The sequence below is a fragment of the Pseudophryne corroboree genome, chromosome 3 (genome assembly GCF_028390025.1).
Source record: "Pseudophryne corroboree isolate aPseCor3 chromosome 3, aPseCor3.hap2, whole genome shotgun sequence".
NCBI classification, from domain to species: Eukaryota; Metazoa; Chordata; class Amphibia; order Anura; family Myobatrachidae; genus Pseudophryne; species Pseudophryne corroboree.
This window is the reverse complement of record NC_086446.1, coordinates 109,042,399-109,051,856: the sequence shown is the minus strand read 5'-3', so window position 1 is coordinate 109,051,856 and position 9,458 is coordinate 109,042,399. Positions and strand designations below refer to the sequence as shown.

The 9,458-nt window shown below is 45.4% G+C and overlaps 1 pseudogene; it reads right to left on the bottom strand.

Annotated features, from left to right (window-relative positions):
• Positions 1-8,900: 8,900 nt before the first annotated feature.
• LOC134896509 (5S ribosomal RNA) lies at positions 8,901-9,018 on the bottom strand (annotated as a pseudogene).
• Between the last annotated feature and the right edge of the window lie 440 nt (positions 9,019-9,458).

Sequence of the window (9,458 nt, the reverse complement as noted above, 5' to 3'; positions counted from 1 at the left end):
CCGTGAATCCTGGTTAAGCGAATTAAGGGCTCCATCCACAAGTCCCACATGCCTAGCGGAATCGCTCCATTTTAGCTCCTCCTTCAATCTCTCCATCTGCTTCTGCAAAAGCCTGATGAGGGGAGTGACCCGACTTAGGCTGGCAGTGTCTGAACTGACTTCACGTGTGGCAAGTTCAAAGGGTTGGAGAACCTTGCACAACATGGAAATCATTCTCTACTGCGCTTGAGTCAGGTGCATTCCCCCGCCTTTGCCTATATCGTAGGCAGATGTATAGGCTTGAATGGCCGTTTGCTGCTCCTCCATCCTCTGAAGCATATAGAGGGTTGAATTCCACCTCGCTACCACCTCTTGCTTCAGCTGATGGCAGGGCATGTTCAGGAGTGTTTGCTGGCGCTCCAGTCTCCACCGACAGCATCTCCTGCACGCCCCTGTCGTCTTTCAAAAAATTATGCACCACCAAATTAATTGTATGTGCAAAACATGGGACGTGCTGGAATTTGCCCACATGTACGATATTGGTGGCGTTGTCCGATATCACAAATCCCCGGGAGAGTCCAATTGGGGTAAGATATTCTGCGATGATGTTCCTCAGTTTCCGTAAGAGGTTGTCAGCTGTGTGCCTCTTATGGAGAGCGGTGATACAAAGCATAGCCTGCCTAGGAACGAGATGGCGTTTGCGAGATGCTGCTACTGGTGCCGCCGCTGTTGTTGCTGCGGGAGGCAATGCATCTACCCAGTGGGCTGTTACAGTCATATAGTCCTTAGTCTGCCCTGCTCCACTTGTCCACACGTGGATAAGTGGACAGTGCGTACAACTGCATTTTTTAGGACACTGAGGACACTTTTTCTGACGTCTGTGTACATTCTCGGTATCGCCTGCCTAGAGAAGTGGAACCTAGATGGGATTTGGTACCGGGGACACACTACCTCAAGCAATTCTCTAAGTCCCTGTGAACTAACGGTGGAAACCAGATGCACGTCTAACACCAACATAGTTGTCAAGGCCTGAGTTATCCGCTTTGCAACCGGATGACTGCTGTGATATTTCATCTTCCTCGCAAAGGACTGTTAAACAGTCAATTGCTTTATGGAAGTAGTACAAGTGGTCTTCCGACTTCCCCTCTGGGATGACGATCGACTCCCAGCAGCAACAACAGCAGCGCCAGCAGCAGTAGGCGTTTCACTCCAGGATCCATCGGAGGAATCCCAGTCAGGAGAGGACTCGTCAGTCTTGCCAGTGACATGGCCTGCAGGACTATTGGCGTTCCTGTCTAAGGAGGAAATTGACATTGAGGGAGTTGGTGTTGTGGTTTGCAGGAGCTTGGGTACAAGAGGAAGAAGGGATTTAGTTGTCAGTGGACTGCTTCCGCTGTTACCCAAAGTTTTTGAACTTGTCAATGACTTCTGATGAATGCACTCCAGATGACGTATAAGGGAGGATGTTCCTAGGTGGTTAACGTCCTTACCCCTACTTATTACAGTTTGACAAAGGCAACACACGGCTAGACACCTGTGATTTAGAACGCACAATTCTTTGCTGTGCTTTTGCCAGCTTAACTCTTTTCATTTTTCTAGCGGGAGGATGAGTGCTTCCATCGTCATGTGAATCTGAACCACTAGTCATGAGGAACATAGGAGAGGGCCTTAGCCGTTCCTTGCCACTCCATGTCGTAAATGGCATATTGGCAAGTTTACGCTTCTTCTTAAACAATTTTAATTTAGATTTTTGGGTCATTTTACTGAACTTTTGCTTTTTGGATTTTACATGCTCTCTACTATGACATTGGGCATCGGCCTTGGCAGACGACGTTGATGGCATTTCATCGTCTCTGCCATGACTAGTGGAAGCAGCTTCAGCACTAGGTGGAAGTGGATCTAGATCATTCCCTATTTTACCCTCCAAATTTTTGTTCTCCATTTTTTATTGTGTGGAATTATATGCCAGTAATATATCTGGAATTAGACGGCAGTAATGTCTGGAATTAGATACCACTAGATAGATACCAGATACCACTGTGACTGGAATGATGATGATGACCTATGCACAGTGACAGGACACTACCACAGCACCCTACAGCAGCAAGATGCAGCACAAGACACTGAGCACTGACCAGTGATACTGAGCACTGATGATACTACTGAGCACTGATACTGAGCACTGATGATACTACTGAGAACTGAAACTGAGGAGCACGATGCAGCCCAAGACACTGTACTAGTATTAGTAATGTATTACTGAGCAGCACAATGCAGCACAAGACAATGAGCAGTGATACTGAGCATTGATGATACTACTGAGAACTGACACTGAGCAGCATGATGCGGCACAAGACACTGTACTAGTATTAGTAATGTATTTCTGAGCAGCATGATGCAGCACAAGACAATGAGCAGTGATACTGGGCACTGATGATACTACTGAGAACTCACACTGAGCAGCATGATGCAGCACAAGACACTGTACTAGTATTAGTAATGTATTACTGAACAGCACGATGCAGCACAAGACAATGAGCAGTGATACTGAGCATTTATGATACTACTGAGAGAACTGACACTGAGCAGCACGATGCAGCACAAGACACTGTACTAGTATTAGTGAGCAGCACAAAAGCACTCTGGAATTGTCACCCCCCAGATACCACTGTGACTGGAATGATGATGACCGATGCAGTCACAGGACACTACTACCACAGCACCCTACAGCAGCAAGATGCAGCACAAGACACTGTACTAATAGTATTAGTAATGTATTACTGAGCAGCACGATGCAGCACAAGACAATGGGGGTAATTCCAAGTTGATCGCAGCAGGAAATTTTTTAGCAGTTGGGCAAAACCATGTGCACTGCAGGGGAGGCAAATATAACATGTGCAGGGAGATTTAGATTTGGGTGGGTTATTTTGTTTCTGTGCAGGGTAAATACTGTCTGCTTTATTTTTACACTGCAATTTAGATTGCAGATTGAACACACCCAAATCTATCTCTCTCTGCACATGTTATATCTGCCTACCCTGCAGTGCACATGGTTTTGCCCAACTGCTAACAAAGTTCCTGCTGCGATCAACTCAGAATTACCCCCCATGAGCAGTGATACTGAGCACTGATGATACAACTGAGAAGGAGAGAGTATTGACTGCATAGGAGAGGAAAGAGTTAAACATCTGGGGAGGGGTGGACCTAGCTGTGAGGAAAGTACAGCCTTCTTTAGGGGGAGGGTTTGCTATATATAGGGAAGGAGAGGCCATCTTAAGTCTCTTGGTGATTTGCTTTCCCACCCTCCCGCCCTGGTATTAAGAATTTGTGGCACGTGGGCTTTGGCTTTAAGTTGTTGGCTGTTTTCGTTGGCTATTTATTGGCGGAAAAGAACGGTAGTTTTGTATTGTAGGGAAAACTGTAGTGTTTTTACAGTTTGTTGTGGTTTAGGTGCACTCACCTCCATCGACTTATGGCCGCTTGACCACCCGTCCGGGAAGGCAGCGGCAGGGCACCCAGGAGCGGTGGGTAGTCACTGTGGGGGTTGAGTTGTCACCTATTACCGGTTTATAGTAAGTTTTAGTAAATTTATAGGGTTAGTTATTTAAAGTTAATTCAGATTAATTGAGCCGTTCTTTTGGGCCGCCACCATATGCCAGCTGGAGCGGCATATTAAATTAATTTCTTTATTACAGGTTTCCTAATGGATAGGGACAAATAAATAGCTAGCAATTTTCTGCCAAAATTCAAGTCTCAGTGTCGTTATTTCTGGTTCTAGGTTATGAATGCTTTACTTTCAAAGAAAGGGGTCCACCAAATATCACTAAGATGTTTACTGACACTGAACAGCACGATGCAGCACAAGACACTGGGGGTGATTCCGAGTTCTTCGCTCACTAGCTGATTTTAGCAGCATTGCACACGCTAGTCCGCCGCCCCCTTGGGAGTGTATCTTCGCTTAGCAGAATTGCGAAGAAAGATTAGCAGAATTGCGAATAGAAAATTCTTAGCAGTTTCTGAGTAGCTCGAGACTTACTCCTACACTGCGATCAGCTCAGCCCGTTTCGTTCCTGGTTTGACGTCACAAACACGCCCTGCATTCGGACAGCCACTCCCCCGTTTCTCCAGACACTCCCGCGTTTTATCCTGGCACGCCTGCGTTTTTCCGCACACTCCCAGAAAACGGTCAGTTTCACTTCTACTATGAAAATTCTTCGTTCGGACGTGAGTAAATCTACTAAGTTTTGAACTAAAATACTTAGTGCATGCGCACTGCGTACCATGCGCATGCGCATTTTCGCATTAATCGCTCCGTTGTGAAAATCGCAACGAGCGAACAACTCGAAATGCCCCCCAGTGTACTAGTGTTAGTGAGCGGCACAAAAGCACTCTGGAATTGTCACCCCCCAGATACCACTGTGACTGGAATGATGATGAACGATGCACAGTCACAGGACACTACTACCACAGCACCCTACAGCAGCAAGATGCAGCACAAGACACTGTACTAGTATTACTGAGCAGCAAGATGCAGCACAAGACAATAAGCACTGATACTGAGAACTGACACTGAAAGAACATAGCCACGTCCTCTCTGTACTCTCTACAATGCCCGAGTGAAAATGGCGGCGACGCGCGGCTCTTTATATGGAATCCGAATCTCACGAGAATCCGACAGCGGGATGATGACGTTTTACTTCGTTCGGGTTTTCCGAGTCAGGCGGGAATAACCGAGCCAGGCTCAGAACCGTGTTTGACACGTGGAGTTCGGTAGGGTTCGGTTCTCGGCGAACCAAACCCGCTCATCTCTAATTTTCCGCAGCCGCTATTGAGAGATTTTTTTGCGATCACAACTGCATTACCAACCATCTCTGAATCAGGCCCTGTGGACGTATCTTACAAAGTACAGAGTAGACAAAGCAGGGTACTCTTACAAAACCGTACCAATATGAGATTTCAGTAAGGATTATTAAAAATGCTTAGTGCAAAAAAAGAACACTGACAGGGAAAAGCGTAAATTCATTAGCGCCATTAGTGTCTTGACAGGCATTAGCAAACAATTAAAAACATCTGTGGTTTTCCGTATTATATAGCCAAAGACAGTCAGATACGTAACAAAGGCCACAACTAATTGAGATGCATTTACATGAACATGGCTTTATTGTGGTTTGTAATACATTTTTCTCTTACGTCCTAGAGGATGCTGGGGTCCACATTAGTACCATGGGGTATGTACGGGTCCACTAGGAGCCATTGGCACTGTAAGAGTTTAATAGTGTGGGCTGGCTCCTTCCCTCTATGCCCCTCCGACCAGACTCAGTTTAGAAAATGTGCCTGGAGGAGCCAATCACAGCTAGCGGAGCTCCATAGGAGTTTTTCTAGTTTTGTTGTTTTTCTAGTTTAGTCCCTGCTTCATGGGACCATGGGGGGGGGGGGGGGGAGGGGAGTAGTGTCCAACCCTGAGAGGTTAATGGCTACTATCTCCGCTGACAGGACAATGAGCTCCTGAGGGTGATGATCGTTAGCCGTCTGAGGCTACCGCTCACTCCTGCAGCATGCCGCCACGCCCTAACAGAGCCAGAAGATTCCGGTGGCGAGTGAGTCACCGGCGACCCGACAAGCGGGGAGCCGGTGTGAATGGCGGCAACAGGGTAGGAGCACAGTACTAACTGCGCTCCGGAGGGCTCACCAGTACACAGTGCGGCGCTATGAGGGGCGCCCTGAGCCAGCGCAAACACCCTACACTGGTCACTCAAGGCTGTCAAGGATCCCGGTAACGCTGCTAGCCATACCTCAAGCCAGTATAAAGAATTGAAAGCGGGAAGACGCGCCATGTTCAAGAGGCAGAGCTTCTCCTCAGAGCGGACCCAGGAGCTTCCAGCGCCATTTTCTCCCTGCAGATACACCTACAGCGAAGCTGACAGGGAGTGCTGTCCCTCCACATGACTCCAGCTATCCTGTGCGGTATCAGGGGGTTGTAGAAGGTGGGGAGGCTGTAAATTACTGTATAGTCTTTTAAGGGTACACAGTCAGCGCCAGGTTTTTGGTTTATATCTGTCTATTGAAGCGCTGTGTGTGTGCTGGCTCCAAGCTCTGTGTTTCTCTGAAGGAACTTGGGGGGAAAACTGTATCTGACATTTTCCTGTGTGTGTGGGGGTGTATGTTCTCTCACATAGCCATGTCCAGGGACACTGTCTTATGCTGCAGAGGAGGTTTCTTCTCCAGAGAAATCCATTCCATGTACCCAGGAATGTAATGTCTCATCTCAGGCTTCTATATCTGAGCCAGAATGGCTGATTTCAATTAAGGGAATGATCTCTCAGTTTCTACTAGGGTGGCTCCTACCGAGACTGAAACTCAGGTTTTAAAGAATTCTATGGTAGTTTGGTCAGGTTCTGTTCCTTCTAAATCCCCTAGCATATACCCAAAGAAACGTGCACTTGCACAGATTATTCAAGCCGACACGGATACCGACTCTGACACGACAGACATTGATGGGGATGTGCTGAGGGGGCGGCATCCCTTGCAAAGGGGGTGCAGCTTATGATTGAGGCCATTAGGAATGTGTTAAATATTACTGACACACCACCTGAGCAGGTGGAGGAGGCTTACTTCACAGACAATAAGAAAGCCTTGCTAAACTTTCCTGCACATCTAAAGAATTAAACGCTCTATTTGAAAAATCCTGGGTAAACCCGGAGAAAAATTCCAGATCCCAAAAAGGATTCTGCTTACATTTCCCTTCCCTGAGGAGGATAGAAAAAAAATGGGAAAACCCACCCATAGTTGATGCATCTGTCTCCAGACTCAGCTCGTAGAGGTCTCTGGCTACGCCAATGGTCTGCAGCCGCAAAATCCAGTAGAAGTGTGGAGAACCTACCCTTCACAGGTCAGGCTCTATTTGGGGAAGCGTTGGATGCGTGGATTTCCACGGCAACCGCGGGTAAGTCACCCTTTCTTCCCTCAGCTACTCCATCTACGAAGAAACCCTTTTCTTCATCTACATCGCAGTCCTTTCGGACCGCTAAGACGAAAAAGTCTCCTGCCACCTTCTTTAGAGGTGGTCGGGGCAAAATCCAAGAAGCCTGCCTCTGCAGGTTCCCAGGACCAAAAGACTGCTTCTGGTTCCTCTAAATCCTCAACATGATGGTGGTCCGCACAGCCTGGAGAACGGGCTGGTGGAGGCGAGACTCAGACGTTTCAGCCACGTCTGTGTGTCGTCCGGCCTGGTTCCCTGGATACAGGATATTGTGTCCCAGGGATACAGACTGGAGTTAAAAAAAACTCCCACCTCACCGATTCTTACAATCAGAAAAAGATAATATATATCCAAGGGTATTCGGGCGCTATGAGACGAGGTGCTCGGCTAAGCAGCAGCCAAATTTAGAGGGAAGTCACTCCCAATATATTAACACTAGAGGAAAAAGGAGAGGAGGCTGCGCTTCAAGAGGAAAGAACAATAATCCACTAAATGTGTGCAATTTGATAAATTTATTAAAAGTACTATCTAATTAAAAAACAGTAGTATTCTGTACAGTTAAATGTGCCATGTGCATACAATAAAAGAATAAAGGAATTTTTTTACCCAAAATAATGGTTCAGGACATATGTCATATATGCTCTATAGGATCCGTTCCAAATATTGCCCAAGGGTGTTAAAGGTCCAGTTATGATCCACTGTGGAGAGTCCCTTCTATATGATATTTAGAGAGTCCTTTGTAAGTTCCATATACCGCTAGAGGATTTAAAGATGGAATGCAATGTCCCATGTGCAGTGGGTACCTCATGCGATGCGGTGGTTTTGGATGGTGCCTCTCTGGGACTCCTCTGGATTGCTGGAAGATTGGTAAGGGCTGGTCCGGATCCAATTCGAGAAAAAGTCCTGCTCCAGGGGTAAGAAACCTGACGCGTTTCGCTGCATATGCCTTGCAGCTTTTTCAAAGGTATACTGTACTGTCTGGGTTTGGGCTTTATATACCCTAGACAATATGGTGGCTTAATTGGCACCTGGATGCACATTTCCTGTTAGTTACATATACATCTCTTTCTAATAATAAAAACAACTAAAATGTATACAGGAGACAGACCTACTTGTATGTAAAAACCATTGGTAACACAAAACTTTTATTTCAAGTCTCAATAAGTGTTTTTTTATTGTTCATTTGGCTCTTACTAGGGAGTATATTAATCCAATCAGAGCTTTTGTTTATTGCTCTGTAGCCATGGAGACTATTCCTGAAGGGATTTCATAGGTTGGATTAGGAGTCATGTGATCGATACTTGTCATGTGCTTAGTGTCACATGATCAATATGAATAGCCTTTTATTTTATTTCTGGGCTACATGTGTATAAGACTTGTAAAATTGGAAGAGAAAGGAAGGCTCTTGTGTGGGCGCACTCTTATTAAAGGAAGTAAGTTATATATAACAATTTGGAAAGATGTTTAAAACATAACTTTTATTGATATTGTTATAACACAAAAAACTCTTCCCGGAAATCTATCCTTAAAGATACAGATTTGAAAATATCTTTTAAAATAAAATTGTTCTGGTCTCTTTATTGTAAAGAGTATTTGGAAGGGTTGTAGACATAAATTGGTCATACCCCCATTCCCCCTGACCAGTACAGAAATTCTGTATTAATGGAACCTCAGGATGGTCAAGACACAGTTGTATATAAGGCAGAGCTCTTTGGCTATAGGTAACTAGGGTAATGATCAGCAGTCACACCTCTAGGAATGGTACACCTGATTAGCATACAGATATCATGATTTGAAGAAATGTTATACAAGAATCAATGGGCATCCTAATGTCCGTGCGAATATCTGTATATTATCAACACTGAAAAAGAACGGATTGCCAAATAGGATTAGTGGTGATACTGCTGTTGGTGTTTTTATCACATAAGTGAGGAAAAATCCTACTCTACAACACCAGGTATTCGCAGGCAGTCTCCTTTCCTGATACTGACCTGGCCAACGCTGTTTAGCTTCCAAGATCAGACGAGATCGGGCGCTGGCAGCGTGGTATGGTAGTAGAGAATTTAATGTGTACACCAATGAGAGTGCACCTATATATGAAATAGGAAATTTGGGAGAGACAGACAGGAAAGTGATAGAAAAAAGTAGTGAAAATGTGTGGATCTGCTTTCCACGTTAGACCCGCTTCCAAAATTCCCACTAAAGTGGTGCAATGTTACGGGAATCGTGGATGAGAGTCCACGAGGTTAGTGATCATAGGATAATTTGGTTGTCAGTGTTAGTGCTGTTAATTTTAATTCAATCAAAGGACCTCTTGACTACCGCACATATTGTGATTTCTCCAAAATAAATAAATGAATAATTCTCTGTATTGGATATCTGATGGAAGATAGAAAAACTCACAACAGTTACGGATGCATTTAGAGTCTGTATAGCCAATAGAAGCCTCGGATCGGTGAATTTCACAATGCACTTAACAAGAGACACATACCGAAAGGGA